Consider the following 25,970-nt stretch of genomic DNA (forward strand, 5'->3'; position numbering starts at 1 on the left):
CTAGAACACAGTAGACACTTAATACATGGTATTTTATTGCTATTATTGAATGGCCTCCATTTTCTGAGTGTTTCCAACCTCCCTACAATGTTCTATGGTATATTGATATTCCTGCCCCTCCGCTCTATGACTTCACAGAAGTGAAAACATATAGTCAGAAGAGTCGGTTCTGCACATAGGGAAATCTTCAGCTCATACCTTCCTTAGAGTTCCTCTTCCCTCCTCTAGAAAAGATTGAGGAACCTATTTTTGCTCTTAACTACCTTTAATCATTAACAACACGTAAATCCTTATATTTTTAGAGTCTTCACTCTACCAAGGCTTTCACACATATTTCAGGACAAAAGCTTGAGGAGGAGGGAAGCAGGCACCATCATCACTCACTCACAGAGGTCCGGGAAGCAGCCTGTTGTGCATGGCTGGAATGTGGGTGAGCCGGGACTCAGAACCCACAAACCCTGTGCTTACATTCCTTAGGCTACATTCACCATTGTCAAGACCTCAGGACTCAGAGCTTGAGGGCAAAGAGGAAAAAGATGCAGGGAGTATCCATCCCCTGTTGCTTCCTGCTCTTCCCACGAGGCAATAGGACCCTAGAGTGACGGCTGGAGAATGATAGGGTAGCAGAAGCCCATCTCCCTAGCTCGATTGTTTACCTGGCAAGGACAATCTCATCTCTCCGAAGAGCATCTCCCATCCAGACCAGAGGGTGGCAGCAGCACAGCATCTTGGCCTTCCTGTTCGTTGCAAGGCTGCCAACCTTCTGCAACTCCACACCCCCACCTGCTGGAGGCTGCCTTGCGCAGAACCTGACCATCCACAGCCGGCCTTGGACTACTGCTCTCCCGTGAGGCACAGAACTGGCTGGAAAGCGGGGAGACACCCCTATCTCTTTCTCAGTCTTCCTATAAATCTTAATCTCTGATAGTAAGTGAACTCTTTACTCTCTCTGAACTTCAAGTTTCTCCCAAGTTGTAATCAGAAGATTCAGCCATGATTTTCCCTGACTTCCTGGGAGAAATGGGGTAGAATAGTAAGACACCCACTCTGCCAAATGGAAAGAATTGGGGCTTGGGACAGGAAACTGCTGTAAATTTCAGAATGCAACAGCATTCCCAGTAAACAAATGGAGAAACTAAGTCCCCGAGAATCAAAGTAAGCAGCCACAGGGAACAAACTTTATTCATTCATTTATTCAGTTACTCATATATTAACTGAGTGCCTACTATGTGCTTAGTACCGCGATACATGAATGAAAACTCAGTCGCTATATTTTAAGTCCCTTTGTGGGGCCACTCACCACCTTTCTCCTCTCCGCCTTCCTGTTTTCCTTCTGCATATTTTCCCCTGTGCTCTTGGTAACCCTCATTCCACTGAAAACAACCTCTACATCCACAATGCCCTCCAAGGGCTTTCACTATATCCTCCCCCTCACCATAACTGAAACCTGGCCTTACCCCAAGGACGCTGGGTCCCTTGTGGCCCTCTTGTGTGGAGGCAGCTCTCCCTCCCACGTGAGTTCCATTTTCCAGCCAAGGAGGGTGCATGTGGGGTCAGCAGTCTCCCAGTGTCCCCGCCAGTTCACACTATTACTTTTTTACCCTTGTTTCAAGCCCTCCTCAAACTGAATGGCTCATTGTCTTCTACCTCACGAGGCTGTCACTGACCCTGGCCACACCAGCTGACGACTCTCCCCACTTATGACTACATAGTAACTCCCGCCATCGTCCTGAGACAAATTGCTGAGGCCAAACCATGCGACACCGTAACCTCCCCCTAACTTTGTCCTGATCACTTCAAATAACCTTCTGCTCTACTCTCAGCTACCCTTTTCAAGGCCACAACTGGACCATTACTAGCACAGCTCCATCTTTCAAAAATTAAACTTCAATATCCCACTTGGACGACAATCCTTCCAATTCTATTCTCTCCCTCCCACTTCCCACTCCTTGATGTCATCTCACTGAGTTCCAGCACTTTAACTCGTTTATTGCTTCATGGCATATACTCCCTCCCCGCTCAACCCCAGGGCCCAGTCCTTCAAAATCCAAGCTAGACTTCTGGCCAATAACTTGAATGATTTCTCGCCAGCCTCCTCAGTCCCCTCTCTCCCTTTTTCTCCCACTCATGAGTCCCGGAAAACCCTGACCCTGAGTCAGTTCTACAACTGCCAGCTCTGCTCTTAAGCCTGGACTTCTGAGTCCTAGTAGAGAAAACTGTATACTCTGGCACAAAGTGGTCATTGACAAGGTCCATCAAGGGCTGTTACAAATCTGCTTCACTCTCCCCAAGCCCTCAGCAGATAGCCTGTCCTCCTACTTCACTGAGAAAATCAAAGCCAAGAACTCCCTCCATTTCTCATCCCCCTTCTCTCATAAATATATTTGGATTACCCACCACATATCCTTCCTTATGGTCTCCCGGCTCAAAGGATTTTCCTCTCCCTCTTCAGAGTCAGCCATTCCATCTGGGCCTAAATTCTTGTCTTCTGTATCCTCCACATCTCTGAAATTTCTATGCCCCTCTTTTATTGGTGTGGCAAACACATTGATAGCTAACATGATTCGTATCTTTCCCTTCTCTTTCTTTACCAACTTCTTCCACTCAGCCAAGGAACACGTACAAATGTTATCAATTAAACACATACACATACACACACCCATCTCCAGGCTCCATGCTCCCCACTAGGTATGACAATATCTTTCTTATTTCTTTTTAAGGAAGCTTCTGGAAAATGTAGTCCTCACTCATTGTTTTCTTTTTTCTATTTTCCTGTCACTCCTGTTTCTACTTTAACCTGGTTCCAGCTACCACTATCAATGGAAAGTTCTCTACTCAAACCCATCAATGTAACTCAAAAGATAATTTTTATTCTTATCTTTTTTACCTGACATCTAAGCACTTTACGCTGATAACAACTACTCTCTTTCCTTGGATTCTGTGACATTTCTTGTAGCAGATTGTATTATTTGCTCAAAATTTTTTCTCTTCCAGCCTTGCCATGGTTCACTGTGGGCAGAGTATACTTTCCTGCCCCTATTTACTTTAGGCTTGGCTATGGGACTTGCATTGGCCAATGACGTGTGAACTGAACTGATAATGTGGTCAGTTCCAAAAGAAGACTTTCTACTTGCCCTCTTGCTCTCGGCCCTCAGCCATGTGAAGCAAGTGCCCAGGGTAGCTACTTCTCCATCAGCCTGAGTCCCAGAATGAGAAACACACAGAGCAGACCGGAACACCATCCACAGCCTAGATCTGAGCTGCCAGAGCCAACTCACAAAGCCGTAATCATGAATAAATATTTGTTGTTGTAAGTCATTGCGATTGTAGGATTTGGCAATGCAGCAAAAGCTAACTAACCTCAACATAGACAAATCAAGAGAAAAGAAAGAAACACAAATTGCCAATATCAAGAATAATACACGGAATCACTGGAAATTCTGTAAATATTAAAAGGATGTGATTTAAATATCTGATAATCTTATTTGTGTACTACATCTCAATAAAACTGGGGGAAAAGGACATGAAGTGTACAAAATCTTTGAAAGACAAATTACCCAAGCTGACACAAGAGAAATATAAAATCTGAATAGTCCTTTATCTATTAAACAAATAGAAATTTTAATTTAAAAACTTTCCACAAGAAAAACTCCAGGCCAAACAGCTTCACTGATGAATTCTACTTATCACCGAGTGAAGAAATGTTACCAATTGTACTCAAATTCTTTCAGGAAGTAAAATAGAAAGGAATTCAAACCAACTTATTTTATGAAGCCAGTATTACCCTGACATCAAAACCCGACAAACACATTACAAGAAAATAAAACTGGGCCAATGCCTCTCACGAACGTTATGCAAAATCCTTAATAAAATATTAGTAAATAGAATACATCAATATATAAAAAGGATTTCTTAAAGGATAATACATCATGATCAAGTGGAGTTTATCTCAGGACTGCAAGATTGATTTAGTGACTTTTGATCACTGTAATTTACCAATTAAGAGAATAAAAGAGCAAAATTATATTATCATCTCATTTACAATAGCCAAGACGTGGAACCAACCTACATGCCCAGAAACTGATGATTGGATAAAGAAGATGTGGTATATATACACAATGGAATACTACTCAGCCATAAAAAAAGACAAAATTGGCCCATTCACAACAATGTGGATGGACCTCGAGGGTATTATGTTAAGCAAAATAAGCCAGTCAGAGAAAGACAAACTCTATATGACTTCACTCATAGGTGGAAGTTAGTATATTGATAAGGAGATCTGATCGGTGGTTACCAGGGAAAAGGGGGGGGTGGGGGGAGGGCACAAAGGGGGAAGTGGTGTACCCACAACATGACTAACAAAAATGTACAACTGAAATCCTACAAGGTTGTAATCTATCATAACATTAATAAAAAAAAATTATATTATCATCTCAATAGATGCAGAAAAAGCATATGATAAAATTCAACATCCATTCATGGTGAGGCTCTCGGCAAACTAGGAATAGAAAGGAACTTCTTTAGCCCAACAAAGACATCTACAAATGCCTAGAACTAACACATCCTCAGTAATGAAAGATTGAAAGCTTTCCTCTCCCAAAATCAAGAACACAGCAAGAAGGTCTGCTCTTTCCACTTCTATTCAACACAGTAATAGAGTTCCCAGGACAACAACAAGGCAGGAGAGGGGGAGTTAGACAGAGAAAGAAAGAAAAAGAGAGAGAGAACACATGCAATTTGCAAAGGAAGAAGTAAAACTTTCTGTATTCACAGATGACGTGATTGTGTACCTAGAAATTCCTAAGGAATCTACCTCCAAAAATGCAAAAACTAGTAAGGAATTGAGCAAGGTTGCAGGCTACAAAGTCAAATACCAAAAACCAATTGTTTTTCCATAGACTATGAATAAATAATTGAAAAGAAATTTAAACTTTAATATCATTTAAAATAGCATCAGGACTGCTAATTCTGATCAAGATGGAGTAACAGGGACAAAATTTACTCTCCCACCTAAAACAACTAGAACACCAGATGAAATATATGAAACAACAGTTTCCAGGCATTATACATCAGGCAGCACAGGCAGCGATCCCCAGGAGAGAGGGAACAAACAAGATGAGTTCTATGATTGCCTCGGTCTGTGACAGAAAAGGGTTCCAGGCGTCAGCACTGGAAGGGAGAAGCCAGGCAGAGCCCGAAAGTCTCCTTTGGTTTAGGAGATCAGGCTGGGAATTCAAGGAGGCCATGGCAGCTAGAGTTCACGTGAGAAGCATCAGAGGTGAGAGAGCTGCACAGACAGAGAGCTCCAGAGATCTGCAGAGGGTCCTCCTCAAGGCTTTGGCTGAGTACATTCGTGTGAGGAAACTACCCAAAGCTGAAGGAAAAAAACACTTGAAAGGAGTAGAGGGGGAAATCCTCAGGGTTAATCTATTAGCCAGAGTGTAAAACCTTATAATTTACAGATTCATCAAGTAGAGTCTTCAGAAGGGTATTGCTGCAGTAGTGGGCAAAATTAGCCATAGACTAAAAACAGTTCTGGTCATGCCTAACCAAGCAGGACCAGTTTACAAGTAACTTAACTACAGCACAGAACAAAGCCCAAGTATACTGATAGGAATACAAAAATATCCAGCACACGAAAAGGTAAAATACACAGTGTCTGGAATCCAACCAAAAATTACAAGACCTGCAAATAAGCAGAAAAATACAATCCATAATGAAGAGAAAAATCAATCAACAAAAAGTGACCTAGAAATGACATAGATGATAGAGCTAGTAGACAAACACATCATAACAGTTATTAAAACTGCATTCCACTGGGGCCGGTCCAGCAGCATAGTGGTTAAGTTTCTGTGCTCTGCTTCAGCACCCCAGGGTTTGCTGGTTCAGATCCCAGGTGCAGACCTGCACACCACTCATCAAGCCATGCTGCGGTGGCATCCCACGTACAAAGTAAAGGAAGATTGGCACAGATGTTAGCTCAGCAACAATCTTCCTCAAGCAAAAAGAGGAAGATTGGCGATAGATGTTAGCTCAGGGTTAATCTTCCTCACCAAAAAAAAAAAACCCTATATTCCATATGTTTAAGAAGGTACAGGAAAGATTGAGCATATTAAGTGAAAACATGGAAAATACAAAAAGACAAATTGAACTTCTAAAGATAAAAGTGAAAATGTTTGAGATGAATAACAGCATATTAGACATTGAAAAAAAAAGATTAGTGAACTTCAAGACATAGAAATAGAAACTATACAAAAATTAAACACAAAAAGAAAACAGACTGAAAAAAAAAATGACCAGAGCATTAGTGAGCTGTGAAACAACTTCAAGTGACCTATTATATACGCAACTGGACCCTAAAGGAAAAAGGAGAGAAGGGAAGTCAGAAAAAATATTTGAAGAAATGGTGGTCAAAATTTTTCCAAATTTTAGGAAAATTATAAGTCCACAGAATGAACCCCAGGCACAAGAAACATGAGAAATCAAGGCACATCATAAAATTTCATCAAAACACAAAGTTCTTAGGAAGAAATTTAATGAAATATGTGCAAAACTCATAAGTGGAAAACTAGAAAACATTGCTGAGAGAAAGTAAAGAATACCTAAATAAATATATGGGAAGCCACAATAATGTTCAGCTGTCAACTCTTCACAAAATGATTGATAGATTCAACAGAATTTCAGTAAAAATTCTGGCAGCCTTTCTTTTGTTGAAATTGACAAGCTGATTTTAAAATTCATGTGGAAGTTCAAAAGACCTAGAATAAGCAAAACAGTTCAGAGAAAAGTAAAACAAAATCTGGAGGAGTTATATAACTAGACTTGGAGACTTATTATAAGCGCAATAATCAATACAATGTTGTATTGCAGTAAGGATAAAATATATACAAATGGAGCTAAGTAGACCAGAAATAAACCCAAAGAATGGCCAATAAGCACATGACAAGATACTCAATCATTAGTCATCAAATTAGTGCAAATTAAAACCACAACTGGGTACTACTACACACCTACCTGACTGGCTGAAAATTAAAAGTACCAACAATACCAAAGTACAGTGAGAACATAGCACATCCCGAAATCTCATATATTACTGATGAGAGCATAAAATGGCATAACCACTTTAGAAAGAAGTTAGGCAATTTCTCTTAAACATGCATGTAATATTTGAGGAAGCAGTTCCACTCCTAGGTATTTACCAAGAAAAATGAAAAAATATATACACAAAAAGACATACACAATTGTTCATAGCAGCTTCATTCATAATAGTCCCAAACTAGAAATAACCCAAGTGTCCATCAACAGGTGAGTGGATAAGCAACTTGTGGTATATTCATACAGTGAAATTTTACCCAGAAATATAAAGGTACAAGTTACTGACCCATGCAATGACATTGATGAAGCAAGATTCCAAAGAGTATATACTGTCTGATTCCATTGATATGAAATTGTAGAATAAGCAAAACTAATCTATGGGGATAGAAATCAGATCAGTGGTTGCCTGGAACAGACAGTGCAGGGGAATAACCAGGGAAGGGCCTGAGGGAATTTTCAATATGATGGAAGGGCTCTATATCTTGACTAGAGTGGAGCTTAGGCGGGTATACATTTGTCAAAACTGCACCAGAACTGCCTGCTGGCTGCTGAGGTGATAGCATCTGATGGTTGCATCTGTCTGGGAACTTTACACTCAGAATGGGTGCATTGGTTCTAAGTAAATTACACCTCAATACACTGATTTTTAAAAAGAAAATAGAAAAACAATCTAACTAAATTCATCTCTCTCTCCTGACTCTCCACCTGCATCTCTAGACAGTTCTTCATCTTCTTTATGAACTCTTCACTTTGTTTGCCCTTTGAAATGTCAGGATTACCTGATGTTCCATCCTCAATGCTCGTCTCCCTCACATGACCCTAATTATTTCACTCATTGCTAATGGAATAACTACCACCTATTTTAGGGTAGTTCTCAAATCTGTGTTTCTTGTACAGACTTTTCCCCAGAGCTCCAGACAGTAATATCCAAATGTGTGATGAAAAACCTATAGCTCAATCTCAACATGGCCAAAACTGAGATCAATTACCACACATACCCTCAAGCCTGCCTTTTCGACTTTATTCTTCATAAATGTTGATACACTGTGCCTGACACATACTAAGCATTATATATATGTATGTTGAATGAATGAAAGACGGAATGACTAACAGCCAAAATCTTCTTCAATTCTCCCTCTCCCTTCTATATTAATTAAGCACATGACTGGCATGTTTTGTGGAAATCATCTAGTGCTGCCTCTCTTTTGGGAAGTTAGAAAGATATAATCTCCTTCTAGGCTGGCTGTGTGACTTGAGCAAATTCTCACCCCTCTGAGGGCCTCAGAGACATAAAAGTCCTCGGGTTTGGATCAGACAGAAGCATATTCAAATTCCCGCCTACTATTGATATATCTTTAGCATGCTATTATTGTTCTTTGAACTCCACTTTCCTTATCTATGTAGTAGAAAGACTAAAATATATATTCTAAGGTTGTTCTGAGTATTAAACGAAATGGAAGGGCTGGCCTGGTTTCGCGCTTGTTAAGTTGACCCGCTCCGCTTCGGTGGCCTGGGGTTCACCAGTTCGGATCCCAGGCACGGACCTACCCACCACTTATCAAGCCATGCTGTGGCAGGCATCCCACATATAAAATAGAGGAAGATGGGCACGGATGTTAGCTCAGGGCCAGTCTTCCTCAGCAATTAGACTTGGATTGGAGGCGGATGTAATCTCAGGTCTAAATCTTCCTTAAAAAAAAAAGCAGGGGGCTGGGCCTGTGGCCGAGTGGTTAAGTTCTCGCACTCCGCTGCAGGCAGCCCAGTGTTTCGTTGGTTCGAATCCTGGGCGCGGACATGGCACTGCTCATCAGACCACGCTGAGGCAGCGTCCCACATGCCACAACTAGAAGAACCCACAACGAAGAATACACAACTATGTATCGGGGGGCTTTGGGGAGAAAAAGGAAAAAATAAAATCTTAAAAAAAAAAAAAAAAAGCAATGAAATGGAAAGTTACCACTGCCTGGCACATAGGAAGTGTCACTAAATGTTCATTCATTCTCTTATCCCTTCCCCTCCCCACTACCACCACTACTCCCACCTTAGAAGGAGAGGGTGTGAGGCTGGAGTTGGGACACATCTCTGAATGGCACCTTCTCAGGCTTCCGAATTTCAAGATAAGGAAAGATTCTCTTCCCCACCCCTCCCCTCACGCGCCACTGTCACCCCCAGAACTGCCTGCAATTGCTATTCCGGGCAGATGCAGCCAGCTGCAGAGGTGCTGTTATCTGATGATGTGTCTGCTGGGAAACCAGAAAAAGGAAAACTGTGTTTCGAAAGTATATTTTTCCCCACCCCAGGTAAGCAGAAGAAATAATGAAATTCAAATTGGAATGACCATGAGATAAAACTCCTGCCCACCAGGTGTTTATCCCAGTTTATAAAAACAACTATTTTAAGGTAATGAAAAGACACTCCCTGTTGGGGAAGCAAATGGAACTGCATGTTTCTGAAACAGTTTGAGAGAAAGCAGCAAACTCATGGAGGAGACAGCAAATGCATGTCAAGCAGGATCTGCAGGAGCGAGGCTGCCTCATTCACAGATCCTCCCCACAGATAACGCTCCAGGAAAGACTACACTCCTCGAAATCATGGCACCCATCGGGAAAGCGCATGGGCCTTATGACTGTCAAGCCCTCAGGTTTCAGCAGGATGGGAGATGGCTCCCTTTTCTCCTGTACCCACAGCCCACGAGTTCAACTCATTTCTGTTTCCTTGATGGTGTCCTACCAATTCCATCCCACAGACACTGTCTCCCTAGTTCTTCCTTCTGCCGTTGCCCATAAAGACAAGCATATGGCCATTTGTGATTGGAAGAGCTTACTATTAGTCACTAGAGGAAAATGGACAAGAAGTAACAAAACCAATAAAAATAAGGACATTATTTACTTACCTAATGAGCCCTTACATGTAGAGTGACCAAATGTCCCTGTTTGCCCAGGACAGTCCTGGTTTATATCAGTTGTCCTGATGTATGTAATAGTATCCCTTTCACTCCCAAAATTATTCATGTTTCATCATAAAGTAGGGTAGATTACTCTCTTAATATGGCTCTTACTTCACGCCAGGCATTAAACATTAACTTATTTAATCCTCAAAGTGTTCCTATGAGGTAAGAAACATTTTAAAATAGTGAAACCAAGGTAGAGAGAGGTTAAGTGGCTGCCCAAGGTTACCTGGATTGCCAGGGTCTGAGCCAGGATTCGAACTGAGGCAGTCTGGCTTCAGTGTCCTTGTTCTGAATCACTGTGGTAGGCTAGTGGTGACAAAGTTTTAGGAAATCACTTGTTCTTTCGTTCAATAAATATTATGTATGCCTACTATGTGCTGGGCACTATGCTACAAGCTCCAAAGACAACCATGAACCAGGCAGAGTCCCCGCCCTCGAGGAGCTCTCAGTCTGAGGGAGACACAGATACAAGTAAAAGGACAGGGAATATGGGGTGCATTGAGAACAAATAGGATGGGGGAAGGGTCATCTAATCTGACCTTACGAGGTCACAGAAAGCTTTCTGGAGGAAGGGACATCTGAGGAGGGTCCTAAAGGAGTAGTTAGCTGGAGTGGAAGAAACAAGAAATGGCAGTTCAGGCAGAACAGCACATCCAAAGGCTCTGAGGCCAAAGACATCATAGTGGAGTAAGGGACTCAAGAGTTCAGTAGAGCTCTCGTGCTGCCTGGTGCCAGGGACATGGAAAAGTTGGAGCTGGAAATTAAGCAGTGGCCAGACAAGAAGGGCTGTGGCTGACATGTTCACGTTTGTGCCTTATCCTGAAGGAACGGGAAGCCCATGGCATTCTAGGCACTCAAGCAGAGAAGTGACCTGATCAAATTTTCACTTTAGAAAAATCACTCTGGTTGCCATGCAGAAATGGATTGAAGAGGGAAGAGCGGGAGCAGACACAGGAAACCCAGATGGAAGGCTGTTGACAGAATGTATGGGCGGGGAGAAAGGTGGCTTGAACTAAGGTAGTGAAAGGAAATGTGGAGAGACTAGGCGGACTGAGGAGTAGGACTGGCAGGATTTGGTGATTGGCAGGATGTGGTGGGTAGGGGGGAAAGGAGGGTCACACATGCCATGGAGATGTCCTATCAGAGTCTGGAGCTCAGGAGAGAAGCCTGGGCAAGAGACATGGATCTATTTGGAAGTCATCCAAGTAGAAGTGGTAACTGAGCCATCAGATTAGGTGGCTCACCCAGGGGAGTGTGTAGAGTGGGAAGAGAAAGAAAGGGCCACAAAGAAGAATGAGAAGGAGAGGCAAGAAATCAACCAAGAGAGGATGGTGTCATCATAGCCACCAAGAGAAGAAGGAGAACAGTGTCTAAGGCTACAGGGAGCACAAGCTAGGGCCCAGACATATCCACATGGTTTATCAACAAGACGGTCAATGGAAATCTTAGGGGAGCAGTACAGGCGGAGTGAGACTACAAAGGGATGAGGAGAGGATGGAAGGTGAGGATGGGGAAGAGGGAGTGGTCTCAGAAAGCTTGGCACTAAGGGAAGGGAGAGAGTTAGGGGAGATGGAAGTGGAGTCAGGTCCTGGAACAGACACCCAGTTCCCTACTTTCTTGCTGTGTGCTCTCCCTCCCTCTTCCCCCCACCACAACCGCTAGTTCTACTGGTATATGCTATAAGAGATCAGGTGGCAGTAGTAGAAATAGTGAAGAAATCTTGCTAAGTTTATATTGCCATTTCCCTGTTGCACAGTACTAGGCACCAAGAAAAGACTCTCATGGACTTTACTCCCAACAAGCATCTTTTGCTACGCTGGCAGCCATCAGGACAGAGCTAGCATCCATCTCCATTAGCATCCATCCAGGAGACCCTCTCAAGGGGATTATCTGTATTCCTGGGAAACACTCAAATGGGTCATTTCCTCAATTCCAGGATCATCTATTTGAGTAACCACCAGGTCTGAGGCACTGTTCTAGGCATTCAGGATTAAAAAGTGAGTAAATCATGGTCCTGGGAGATCATTAGAAGGGGATTTTTCAGGAAGCCACCTAAACTCTCTGGGCTTCCCAGGCACCTCCAAGGGTACAAGCCTAGGTTTCTTCCAGGAGGGTCTGCAGTAGGTTGAAACAGGCCACAGAAGGTTGTGTCTCCCACAACAGTGCCCAGAATTATTACCACAGCTGGAGACTGGAAGGAATGATTTAGAGAGCACCTTTTACATATAGTGCATACATACATACAGTTCATTCATTCACTCATTTGTTCAATCAATCAACAAACATTTATAGAACACCAACTATTTGCCAGGTACTATGTTAAGGTACTGGAGATAATAGTCATGAACAAAATGGCATGGTCTCCTTGCCCTCGTGGATCATACAAAGGAGTTATGAAAAGCCATACTAATCAAAATAATTGCACAGATATACAGTTACAAACCATGACATATGCTGTAAAGGCAATACACTGGAACCCACTCACTCTATGGGGCTAAGGAAACTTTCCTGAGAAAGTGACATTGAGACGAGATCTGAAGGATGTGTAGGCTTTAGGTATAGGGGAGGAAGAGCAGCCCAAGAAAATGGAATAACCTTAGCAAAGACTCAGAGGAACAGAAAAGTAGCCAGTGTTTATTATTATTCCAACACTTGTTAAAACAGTAAGGAGGGGCCGGCCTAGTGGCGCAGCAGTTAAGTTCGCACGTTCCACTTCGGCAGCCCAGGGTTCACCGGTTCAGATTCCGGATGCAGACATGGCACCACTTGGCAAGCCATGCTGTGGTAGGTGTCACACATGTAAAGCAGAGGAAGATGGGCATGGATGTTAGCTCAGGGCCAGCCTTCCTTAGCAAAAAGAGGAGGATTGGCAGCAGATGTTAGCTCAGGGCTAATCTTCCTCAAAAAAAAAAAAATGGTAAGGAAGATTTTATTCAGGACTATTGCAATAGGTGTCAAGACTCTGGCAATAGGCGAGAGATCAGGTTCAACTCCAAGTCCAAATGGACAAATGGGGATTTATAGCCAACAAGCAGAGTGAGGGAGATCAGTGGATGGACCATTACTAAGAGGAGACATCAAGGGTAGAGGGATTCTTGCTAAACAGACAGGATTCTTGCTGAAGACAGGCCAAGGACTTAGATGTCAAAGGTGGGGGATGAAGAACTTGATTAGATATCCAGGGTGATCAGATATCAAGGGCAGGGAAATTCTCTAAACCGACTTAGCAGGATTCTTGCTAAAGTTCGGTTGGTAGGGGGTGGGGGGCAGGGGAAGGTGGAAGTTGGCATTGCCAAGGTCAAGACTCAGTTGAGAAGAGGGCTCAGAGGAGGCTGACTAAGTTTGGCCAAGGAGAGAATCTGTCACCAGTTGTCTGGAGCAGAGAGAGCAAGGGGCAGAGTGGCACTAGAGGATCCTGGAGAGATAAGCAGAAGCCGGATAAGGAAGGCTTTGTGAATCTGGTTATCCTAAGAGCACGGAAAGTTTTAATTGGGAGAAAGGGGTATGACAGGATCAGATTGTGTTTTCTTAAAATCTACTCAGATTGCTGTGTGGAGAATGGACTGCAGGGGGCTAGAATGAATGCTAGAAAGACACTTAGAAGGCTGTTGCGGTTGTCCTGGAGAGAGACAAGATAATGGACACGCCATGGTAGTGATGGTGGTAGAAATAGCAGTAAAGGGATTTGAGATATTCAGGAAGTAAAACTGGCAGGACTCAGTGATTGATGATAAGGAGAAAAAGGTGTAAGTCTCCAGGTATCTCATTTCATCTTTACACCCTCGTAGTAAACAGTATTTTCTCAATTTTGTGGATAAAGGATTGGAAACCCAACATAGTTAGGTAATGTGCCCAGGTCACACAGCTAGTAGGTAGGGCTCTAAAGTTACTCCCTCTACAATGCTACAGGAGTCAAGCAGCTCCTCCTTAAAGAAGATTCCACTCCCTCTTTTGTGCCTCTGAAAGCCATGCCTAGTCAATACCTCTAGCATTGTGCTTCGCCCACAACATTCCCTGTTTGCCTATGCAACAGGAAAATAAAAATGTTATCACAGAAGCTGGCTGCAGTTTGTGTCAATTGACCTCCACAGATAGTACAAATAGATTTTTTTATTGAAGGAAGTGACTTCACAGGCTTATCCGGCTATGAAAAGCGAGAGTTCCCTGGGTAGAACTGAGATGAGAAAGGTTTGGGCAATAAGGAATTAAATCGCTATGCATGAAAAAGCTAGAGGAATTTTGGAGAGAAGACCTGGGCCACTGCTGTAACCTTAGTGCCTAGCACACGGGACTCAATATATTTTTGTTGAAGTTGTGAAGGTGGGGCCCAGCAGTCTGTGATTTAACAAGACCTTCAGGTGATTGTGATACACCCTCAAATCTGAGAACCTCTAATCTTTAAAAACCTTTTTAACGCTGCTCATACCATCTCCAGTCCCCCAAATCCTCAGTGAAAAGCTGCTACACTTTTGTTAGTAGGGCTTTGGGCAACAAAAGACAAAGATTAGCCATCCTAGAGTTTCTGACAATGACCAGCAGCAAGGAAAGTCCAGGCTAAGGAAGGGTTGAGACAGTCTGCTTAAGGTCAAGCTGACCCGAGAGAAAAGTGGAGACAGACTCTCAAATATGTAATAAATACTCATTATTTGCTTCCCAAACATCCATCCCCATTTTTTCTGGAAATGAATGAATGAATACATTTTCATTTGAGGTTATAGCTTTTCCTCACGCTTAATCCATAGCTCTAGGTAGAGCACATGACCCAGCTCTAGCCAATCAAAGCAATACACACCCCTGGGCGCAATGATGAGTTCAGGGATGAACACATGGTCCGAGCAGAGCCAAGAAGACAGAGCAAGATTTTTTGCAGACTTTTGGAAAGAGGGAGATGCTCTTTTCTATTGCATATGACTGGGCATTGTGGAGGACGGGAATTGGCCACCCCAAGATATATCTCTTTGGCATGAGGATTATTTTGGGCTGGTTACTTTTAAAAACTGCAGACAGGAAAGAAACTCTGAAAAGTAGAATTTACTTACCCTTTGCTAAGAAAAATTTACATTTGTAAAGGAAATCTCCATCTGTGAAGATGTCTCCCTCTCTGTACCAGGAAGAAGGGAGAATGACCTTATCTCTAGAAACTCTCATCACTGTGGAAAGCAAGGACTTAAATCTGCATAATAACCTTACCCTTGTTTACTGTGTAACTCTCTCCCCCTACTAGCAACATCCTCCTTTGTCTTTAGCTGAGGGTGGTATGTAACGGGAGAGCTTCCACCATTTTGGCAAGTTGCTCAGCTTGCCTGAGCCTCTCCCATGTATACATGTTATAAAGCTTTGTTTAATTTTCTCCTGTTATTCTGTCTCATGTGAATTTAATTCAACGTCCAGCCAGAAGGACCCAGAGTGGGTAGAGGAAATGTCTTTCTTCCCTACAATATGAAGCTGAAGCTACTATGCTTATTGCCAATTGTGAAAGACAGCATGTCTGAAAACAGAACCAACACAGAAGTAGAGTTGAGAGATCCAGAAAGAGAAACCTGGTCCTGATAACATCTTTTGAGAAGCCAGATCAAGCCTCATCTGAAGTCAGCCTACTCTTGGGCTTTTTCATTGCATGAGCCAATAAAAACCCTTTTCACTTTGGCCAGATTGGATGGAATTTTCTGTCACTTACATCTGGAGGAGTCTTGATTATGATGTAAGACAGTGGAGTCCCGATTATGACGTAAGACAGTGGGTTGAGTTATTTTATTTGAAAGTGTGGGTACAGAAAGCAAGAGAGGGGCCAGCCCGGTGGCACAGCGGTTAAGTTTACACATTTCACTTTGGCAGCCCAGGGTTGCTGCTTTGGATCTCGAGTGTGGACCTATGCACCACTTGTCAACCCATGCTGTGGTAGGTGTCCCACATACAAAATAGAGGAAGATGGGCATGGATGTTAGCTCAGGGCTAGTCTTCCTCAGCAAAAAAAAAAAAAAAAAAAAACCAAGGAGGATTGGCAGCAGATGTTAGCTCAGGGCTAATCTTCCTCAAAAAAAAAAAAAGAAAAAGAAAGAAAGCTACTCAAATCTACCTCCCCTCAGGACTGTGAGTGCCCTGAGGTCCAGAGCTGTGCTTTATTTCTTGTGGCAATGACAATAGGCGCTCAATGATTATTTTAGGAATAAAAGGAAGGCAAGTGAAAGGTAAGGTGGCAGAAAGAAAAGGGGATGAGAAATGTACAGACTCTTCCCAAGGAAGCAGGAAGCCTGGGTCACCTAGCCACTTTGTTCAGGACAGAGCCTCCTGCAGGGGCTCAGGGGGAAATGAGGGCATAGAAGCTTCTAGCACTAGCCTACTCCAAAAGACCACCTACTAGGAAATTGCCTAGAAGTAACAGTGCAGCTGTAACTGGGTCATTACTTCCCCTGCAAATATTTCTCCCTTTTGTGCGCCACAAAGATGCATTCGGCCAACTGTGTGGTGCATCAGTTGAAACAACAGATCAGGAGAAATGTGTAACTGGCTTTCTTAGGATCTAAACCATAGGGCAGTCCGGCCGAGCTGAAGCTGCATCTCTTGACCATAGCACAGAAATTATTTTCTGCTTAATGTCAGGCCATGTGTGAGGAAGAAGCAGGAACAGAGGAGAAAGAGAAAGAGGACTAGCCTTCGGGTCAGCTTCAGCCTTTGTGGCCCAGAGCTTCATCTGAATAACCAGCAGGGACAGAAAGGTGGCCTGGCTTCAGACTTTTAGGGACAGAGGAGGAAGAGGAAGAGAGATGGAAAGGGGAGGGGTTGGAAGAGAGGGAAAAGGTTAATCTTTAATGAAATAAGTCAACTTACCAAAAAAAAAAAAATGTAGCCAATTGATATCTTTTTCCCACTTGTCGCCTCTATGAAATTTATACCTGGAAATAAGAAACATAACGTCAACCAGTTATCAACTCATCCTCTGGTATATGTCTTTCAATAATAATTTAATAATTTCAAAGATTAGAATGAAAAGGAAAATTTGAGACTCATTCAAAGGGTCATAGAGCATTCTTCCAGGGACCTATGACTAATCTGTATTTTGGGGTGAGGGGAGGAGTTAAAAAACACACAAATCCTTAGGAAGTTCCTGGGTGATTTGGGAACTCCATGGTTTATCTCATTCTATTTCCAGGAATTTTCCGTCTGGGCTAGACTGCACCCCATCTACCTTTCCTTTTAGCCCCTCTGTGAGCTTTGCATTCCCCATCTTGGCCCACCAACTTCACAGAAGCATGTGAGCTGCACATAGGATGAAGGAGACAGGACTAAGGGTCCTCTGGATGCTCTCCGCAAGGCCCCTAACAGCAATACTGTTGTGCAAGTCCCAGGGTGCTGCCCCAGGTATGCATTACCCCAAGCAAATTGTCTCCAGGATCCCACAGACTTCAGCCTTGGCTCTTTCATTGCCATCCTATCTCAAGTCTGGAAATCCATAACATCACATGGCCTTAGTTTCCTGGTTGTCGGGAAGGGCTGCCAGGCAGTCCCAGTAATGGAAAGAACAGTGAGTCACACAGGCCTGGGCTCAGTTCCACCTCCACCACCCACCAGCTCCATGAAGCAAGGGTGGTAAGGAAACAGTGTGGGGCTGGAGTCAGGAGGACCTAGCTCTTTGATCTCAGTCAAGCTTCTCAGTTATGTCTTTCTTAAACTACCCAAATTTCAGTGACCTCATCAGTAAGATGGAGATTATAGTAACTATGTTAAAGGTTTGCTGTGAGGATTAAAAAAATAATGTGCCCTGTGTGAAGTAGGCACTAAATAATTGGTTGATGTTGTCATTGTTATTGTTATTCTATGACCTTTAGCAAGACACTTACCATCTCTGAACTTGCTTTCTTATTCGAAAAACTAGAAGTAATAGCAATTACCTCTTAGGATGGTCACAAGGATTATATATGTAAAGGATTATATACGTAAAGATTACAAGGATTATACATGTAATTTACGTAAAGCACCTGGCCTGATAGATAGTAGGCATTTGATGTTAGATTTCTTTTCCTTTCCTTTCCAACCTCCCCCTACGCAATCCAGGATAAGAGTTTTCTGGCTCCCTCATGGCCAAGCTGGTCCCAACATTTAGCTAAAAACCAGAAGAATCTGTCCCTGAACGTGGTTTTTCCGAACTACTGGTCCCTGGAACCCCACACCTGCTGTGATCTCAGGCCACGCCCATTAAAGGAAAAACTGTCAGGTGAGAGGCCTCCCTCGATCGCCCTGGGTCGTCCAAGAGGGAAGCTGACAGCTGCAGGACTCACCGCTCAGCACTAGGGGGAGCAGTACGCTCGGGAACACAGTGAGGGCCACGCCCAGAAATCGCTCAACTACCCTTGTGCCGTGTCGCCCGTATTGGGCCGATCCAAGCAGGAAGAGAACGCTTAAGGACAACTCCGAAAGCCCCTTGTGCGAACAAATGATGGGAGAAAATTCAGGGAGCCGTGGAGAGCACACCTTCCTTCGCGCTTCAGCCTGGTCCCGGCCAAGAGAGCCCTCTCTGGCTCCAGACTGCGACTTTCAGATCCCCTGGGGGAGGAGGCGGGTGGAGGCTTGAGGAACAGGAGGTAGGCAAGACAGGCCAGGTCACTTTTCCCAGTCACTCCAACTTCTCCATCTAGCTCATCCAGCATCTTAATAAGTCCCAGTGGGTCACAGCTAGAAGGAGTCTTAGCCCCAGATGTTCAAACCCCGGATATTTAGCTGGAGGGCTGAGACGGGGAGAGGAGAAACAACTAGAGCAAGATCTCCCAGGTCGTTTACAACAATCCCTCATAGAGTTTACCAGGTACTTTCATGTCCACCATCTCACTTGGATGTTCACAACCACCTGGTGTTGTAGGCAGGAACTATTGTTCCATTTTACAAATGAGGAGACTGAGGTTCAGTAAGTACCCTCTTCCCTACCAAGCTTTCATTGCCACCCACTGTTCCCTCCTTTCTTGCTGTCCCTTTGTTTTAAAAGCGGTCCAAACTGCACACATAACCCCAGGGAGATTGCTACTCAACTCTGAGTATTCCATAAATCAAACTTTAAAATATTTCTTGCATTCCCCATCTTCCTAACCCATTTAGCGTAAAGAAAAGATGATGCAGCATAGTAATTATGAGGGTGCACCTTGGAGTCAGATCTGAGTAAATACTCTATGTTCATCGCTTAGGAATTCCACAACCATGGGCCTCTCTATGTCTCAATTTCTTCATCTTGTAAAATGGAAATATTCACATCTATCTCCTGGGATTCTTTTAAGGATTAAGTGAGATGTACTGTAAAGCAGTTTTATAGTGCCTGGCATAAAGGCTCAAGAAATGCTTCTAGCGTATATAATTTTCATGTAATCATAGAACCGAAATGATCTTTAGGAATTCGTTTGTTACTCTCATGCCATTTACTAATGCAGTTAGATGACGTTAAGCGGGGATGTTACTTTGCAAAGGTTTGAGCACTGGTTTCAATGGTTTCCCCTCCCAAAATTCATGTCCAGCTGGAACCTCAGAATGTGAACTTGTTTGCAAATAGGGTCTTTGCAGATGTCATGAGTTAAGACGAGGTTGTGCTAGATTAGGGTGAGCTCTAAATCCAATAAGAGGAGAGGACATATAGAGACATCAAGACACAGAGGGAGGAAACCCACCCAGACAGAGGCAGAGACTGGGGTGATGTCGCTACAAGCCAAGGATTGCCAAGGATTGCCGGGAACCCCCAGAAGCTGGGAGAGAAGCGTGGAATGGATCCTCCATCAGACTGCCCCCTCTCCCCGAAAGGAACCAACCTTGTCAACACCTTGATTTAGACGTGTAGCCTCCAGGCTGAGAGAGAATACACTTCTGTTGTTTAAGCCACCCAGTTGGTGGTAATTTGTTACAGCAGCCCTAGGAAACTGAGTTTGTGACAGAGGGAGAACTCCGACAGAACCCCGGGTTTTTTCCCTTCCAACCTAGCCTTCTTTTACTCCATCAGCGCCAGCAAAAAACACTTACGGATCACCTACCTGGGAAGTTTACCTACTTGGAGAAAAATTGACATGGTCTATAATCTTCACCTCTTCTTACTAAGTTGTTGCCTGACACACAGAAGGCATTTAATATTTACTAGCAAGTTGATAAAATAACAGATATAGGGGCCAGCCCGGTGGCGCAGCGGTTAAGTGCCACGTTCTGCTTTTGAGGCCCTGGGTTCGCCGGCCTGGATCCCGGATACGGACATGGCACTGCCTGGCAAGCCATGCTGTGGTAGGCGTCCCACGTATAAAGTAGAGGAAGATGGGGGCTGGCCCCGTGGTCGAGTGGTTAAGTTCACACGCTCCGCTGCAGGCGGCCCAGTGTTTCCTTGGTTCGAATCCTGGGCGCGGACATGGCACTGCTCATCAAACCACGCTGAGGCAGCGTCCCACATGCCACAGCTAGATGGACCTACAATGAAGAATATACAACTATGTACTGGGGGCTTTGGGGAGAAAAAGGAAAAAAATAAAATCTTTAAAAAAAAAAAAGTGAAAATTAAAAAAAAAAAAAAAAAGTAGAGGAAGATGGGCACGGATGTTAGGCCAGGGCCAGTTTTCCTCAGCAAAAAGAGGAGGATTAGCAGCAGATGTTAGCTCAGGGCTAATGTTCCTCAAAAAAAAAAAAAAGATATAAAAATGGTACAGTGTGTTATACCAATTCAAGATATTATTATGAACTCACTTTCTGCCTCCTTTTATACCTTTGTACCAGGCTCTAAATTTATTTGCACGTTCTTTAAAAATGTTTTAAATTTTTTTATTCTTCTTCTCCCCAAAGCCCCCCAGTACCTAGTTGTATATTTTAGTTGTGGGTCCTTCTAGTTGTGGCATGTGGGATGCTGCCTCAACATGGCCTAATGAGCGGCGCCATGTCTGCACCCAGGATCTGAACCGGTGAAACCTGGGCCACCGAAGCAGAGCGAGTGTTCTTAACCACTCGGCCAAGGGCCAGCCCCTATTTACAAGTTTTGTGTATTGAAGAATCACAAACTCCAGAACTCTCTCTCAAGGCTGCTACCTCCAGGGGTGCTGAGTTAAAAGGAAAGCCATCTGAATGCCCTCAGGACTCTGACTCCTGCAAGGCAGGGATGATCTCATTCTTGCCGGGTCCTCCCACAGTCACTGAGGAATGGGCAGGAGGGAGCCCAGAGAGTCAGGGGGCTGCCAGGGGCTGGAGAGGAAGTAAGCAACAGAGCACTGCGCCTGCGGGGCAGCCTGGGGTAGAATGGGAGATGGCGGGTTAACAGCTACAAAGGGAGGGAGGGGGAGAAGGGGGGAGCTGATTCACTGGGACAATTCTCAGAGTGACTCAGAAGCCGGCAGAAAATAGCCTGTTCTCCCACATCTGTCTCATTGTCAGGCAATGAGGCACTTCCTCATTGCACACCCATAGGCAGGGCAAAGGGAGGAGGAGGAAATGGGATTTTTCAAATTCATGGGCCTATTCCAGCGCCCAACACTCTGTGTTTTTAACCATTTCAGACATTTTGTTTCAAGTTGTCAGGACTTATTAACCACCTACTATGTGCCTGGCCCTTCATCCTTCTCTTCCAGATAGTCAGTCTCCTGAACCCAGGGAATGATGTCTTTCTGACATTCTGAATTTCTTACTTCATTACTTCCATAGTACTTGGGCTGCTGTTGAGAACCTCAGTAAACCTTGCTGTCCTTCATATACAGAGATGCCCCTTTCAGGGCCACAATCAGTACGGGGAGACACAGAGATTTCTCTGGCTCTAAAGCTGGTTTTATAGTCATCCCAGCCCAGGCTCTAGACCAGCGCTCCTTGTGAGAACCAGGGTGTGGTGAGCACAATACGGCACAGGTTGGGAGTCACACATCCTTGTTGGAAGTTCTTGTTTTTACCATTTACTAGTTCTATGACTTTACTTGATTTCTCTGAATCTCTATCTTCTCATCTTTAAAATGGGCATAGTGATGTCTATCTTAGGTTAGGCAAGATTTTTTTTATATAGTAGTGAAGATTAAATAAGATATCATTGTATGAAAGTATCTGGCACAGTAATGACATAAATACTGGTTTACTTTCTTCAAACTTCCCTGTGATTGCACAGACTGACCACATCCCCCTACCAGACCGTAAACTGCATGAGGGCAGGGCTGCACCGGCAGGGTCTCCGGAGGTGCTAGGACCCTAATACTGCCTTGCTTAGTAATAATTGTTAAGATTAGGAATAATGTATTAAAATTAATACAGTATTTATGCATTATATTTAATTGTATTAAATATTATATTTAGTTGTATTAGATATTAAAATTAAAAGGCATTTATTATATTTAAAATAATGTGGTTATTCTTCTTTCAACCAGCTGAATCAATCTGTGAACTGGGAAAAGAATGCAGAAACCTTGATCTCAGATAGGGATGCACCCTCTCCCTTCCGGGATATTTGGTCGTGGTAGGGCTTGCTGCCACCAGCATTCCTGTCTTCACACGAAGGGACAGATAACTCCTTACATCCTCTACACTCTCCTTTGTTTCAGCCTCACCGCAAACAATTGTCCACATTACCACGGGGACAAGAACACAAAAATGACCCCTCATCTGGCAAGCATAGCACGGAAAACCTTGACACACACATTTGCAAGTATTCATTTGACTTCTACCTGGAAGGCAGGTTGGGCTGGGTCGGTCTCCCCGCCCAGGGGCTCCAGAGGTAGTGTTCTCTTCCAAACGTAGTGTGAAAAGAGAAAAGGGTCTTCGGGCTTTTCATCTTTGCGCCCTTGCTTCTAGCACCACACCCACTAGTTCGTCCAAGAAAAAGAGAGAGCAGGGAAGCCACTTTACCAGGTTTTCAACATCAATTCTACAGCAGACACCAATGCGCGCTTCATTTATTAACATTTTGGAGGGACTGAAACGTTACTGTGCCCAATCAATCAGGGAACCCGAAGCCCGCCAGTCCTAAGCTTCCCGGACCACGAGGGTAAAGCACCGAGCACTCTCTATGGTCCTCCCCAGAAACTGCAGAGAAGGCGCAAAGTTGCAGAAGCCGGGCCGGGAGGGGCGCGAGCCCACCCCCAAACCCGGGCCGGAGGAGGATGCTTCCTCCCGGAAGTGACGCGAACTCAATCCCTGCTTGGCTCTCCCCAAACAAAAGGGATCCTGGGGCCCCGGGAGGAGCCTAAATGACACTGGAGAAGCCCCTCCTCCAGCCGGCGCGGATTGGTGCTGGGGCTGGAGAGGCGAGGCGGCGATTGGCCCTGGTGAACGCCAGCGCCCCCGCCTGGCGGCTGGGGGGCGGGGCCTCAGGGGGCTGTGGATGGGAGCGGGTGGCGGAGGCGGCGGGGAGCAGAGCCCGGAGCGCCGGGAAAAGGTAGGAGCCGGTGGAGCTGGGGTTTGGCGGTGGCTGGGTGGCCGGGTCCTCAAGAGAAAAACAAAGTTGGGATCACCGGTGTCCTCCCACCACCATCCCAGCTGCCGCTCGCGCCCAACCCCTGAGGGGGCGGGGCCGTCTCCTCCACGTCCCGGTATTCCCTGAGGAGGCGGCTCCTCATCCTCCGAGGGTCCTCGCGGCTACTTATTGTCTCCCGGTAACCCCAGCTCCGCAGAATGGGCTTCCCTCCTGACACCCCTCATCTAAAGGACCCCTCGCCCAGCGCCTCAACCTTGGGGGAGGGCGCACAGGTTCCCATTCTCTAGGCTGCCGCTCCCAACCCCATTTTGTACCCCCAGGAAGCCAGACATCCCTCCCTACACCTGTCCCCGCTCGCTAAGGTGACACCAGAGCTGGTTTCAGCCATAAGATGTCAGTGTTTTCCAAAAAAGAGAGATGGGGCGAAGCAAAAATCGGAGACCCGATGTAGACTGCCAGCTCCACAGAAGAAGCGGCCTTCCCCGACTTCGCTCTTCCCATCCCCCATTCTCTAACCCTCAGCTTTCCTCCTGAAGCCCCTCGGATCCTCTGTTCTCCACTGAGTCGAGAGCTCATCTGCTTCGGGACTTTTTTAGACTAGAAGAAGGAGAAATAGTAACTCCCCAGCCCCCCCCCCCCCCCCCCCGCCCCTTGTACCTTCCCTCTACTCTCTATTCCTTGACGGAGAACCCAGCTTCTAAGGGTTTTTTAGGTTTGAGTTGCATTTCATTTTTGCTTTCCATCCTATTTCTTCCCCGAGAACTTGATGAAAAACCATCCTTTTATATTTCACAGTGAAGTGGGTGTGTTGGGTATCTGTGGAGTTGGCCTTGTGTGGGTAGGAATGCAGTATATATTGTTTGACTGTCAGTGAGTAACAGCGGGCTTTCAAAGGAAACAGTATAGATAATCAAATAAAGAGCGGTAGATTAGGAGTGAGTATCTCCCGGTCTAGGGTGGGCTGTGCTGTTGCTCGGGGAGACTGCAGTTAACCTTGAAGGTATAGTTCTGTTGAAACAAAAGGCAGGAAGTGTTTGAAGACAATTCAGGTTCAGTCGTCTAGGTTTATGATTAATCTGGTCCTGTGGCCTTTGGTTACTCTGTAGACCCTCTTTTATGGTGGGTTTTTCCCTCTAGGTGAAACTGATACATTTATGATGTTGTTGATTGATTTTACAAGACCAATATCATCGACCAAAATTCAGGGGATGAAAAGTAATAGCAAGTTTTAAATCTCAGAGATAAGGATAAATAAAAGTAAGGTTAACTCCAGCTATTCACGCACGTGTGACTACCGGAAAGTGTCTCTGTAGTGTGCTCATAAAGGCTTTGTCAAGTTGGCCTTCAATTCAGCAGCTGCAAAAATATTGATGATTTGGGCCTAATGTTAATGCCATTGAATCCTCGGTAATCTCTATTCCTAGCACTTTCATACATTCAAATTTGCCATATTTTTTAGCATTGTTTCTTTTGCTTTCAATCTGAAGTCCATCGTGCTACTGTTATCTGTAGCCAAAGTTGATAGCAATGAGATGCAGGGAGGTGGAATCGCAGAGTCTGTTATGATGGCTGTCTTTTACCTTCCTGGTGAGACTATCTGAAGGTGGGCCTACTGAAGGTAATTACCTTTGAATAGTTAGGTTCGAAGTTTTCAGAGCCACTCTCAGAGCTCACAGATCTGTTTAGTGATTGTTTCCAGATTCCAACGAAAAAGCACAGAGAAGAAACTATGTGGAGGGTCTTCAGCAAACACAAAGTGTCCTGCGATAGGAGGGTAAGACATGGGCCACCAGCAATGGCAGCAGAGAAAAACTAAAAGCAGAACAGGAAATCCCAAAAAAGATACATCTTATTATCTGAGTGAGAACAGAAAGTAAACTAAGGTAAGAGTCTGAGGAAATCAAAGGAGTGATTTCCAGGGCCTTCAAGAGCAGAGAGGAAAAAGCAAATGATGCTCTGTGATTGTTTGGCACAATAAGCAAGTTGGTACACATTTGGGTCTTAGAAATCTTTCCTCTAGCTTTTTTCAGCACCTGTTTGGTCATGTTAGATAAAGAAAAGCACTGTATGCGGAGAATTTTTATGTATATGTTTACTCTATTTCATTAAATTAAAAATTCTTTGTGAGCAGGTAGTATGGGTTTTTTTCATCTTTGTGTCTTTCACATGCCTAGTATATAGTTTGACTTAATGAGTGTGTGTTGCGCTTCGTTTGAATCTGTCCCCTTAGAGTAGACAGGACACATGCTCCACTGATAAGGCACATCTTGTTATTATAAACAGTCCACTTTTTGTCTTAATTTAACTTTATTTTCCCTATCTTCTATCTTCTGAAACTCCACTATCTTAATAGACTCTAAAATATTGAATTTCCTATAAGAAAATAGCTGCTGGTTAGGTTTATAATTTTGCCACGATGAAATCTGAACCAGACGTATTAATGTAATCAGTGCTCGTCATTTTAGGATTTTACTTTTCTAAGACTCTGACCCGAGACGAGTGAAGTGAATTTAGGGGAGCACGCCAGGAACT

At 44.3% G+C, this 25,970-nt stretch overlaps 1 protein-coding gene across 2 annotated transcripts in view; it reads left to right on the top strand.

Annotated features, from left to right (window-relative positions):
• Positions 1-23,262: 23,262 nt before the first annotated feature.
• The window catches only part of CTTNBP2NL (CTTNBP2 N-terminal like), a 46,802-nt gene continuing 44,094 nt past the window's right edge, over positions 23,263-25,970 (top strand). The window contains exon 1 of one of the 2 annotated variants that reach the window (XM_014837231.3): positions 23,263-23,399. The gene's annotated coding sequence lies outside the window, so the exon portion shown is untranslated. The remainder of the gene's footprint in view (positions 23,400-25,970) is intronic. The other variant, XM_070487046.1, reaches the window with a different exon arrangement.

Source organism: Equus asinus, chromosome 16, assembly GCF_041296235.1.
Source record: "Equus asinus isolate D_3611 breed Donkey chromosome 16, EquAss-T2T_v2, whole genome shotgun sequence".
Lineage (NCBI taxonomy): Eukaryota > Metazoa > Chordata > Mammalia > Perissodactyla > Equidae > Equus > Equus asinus.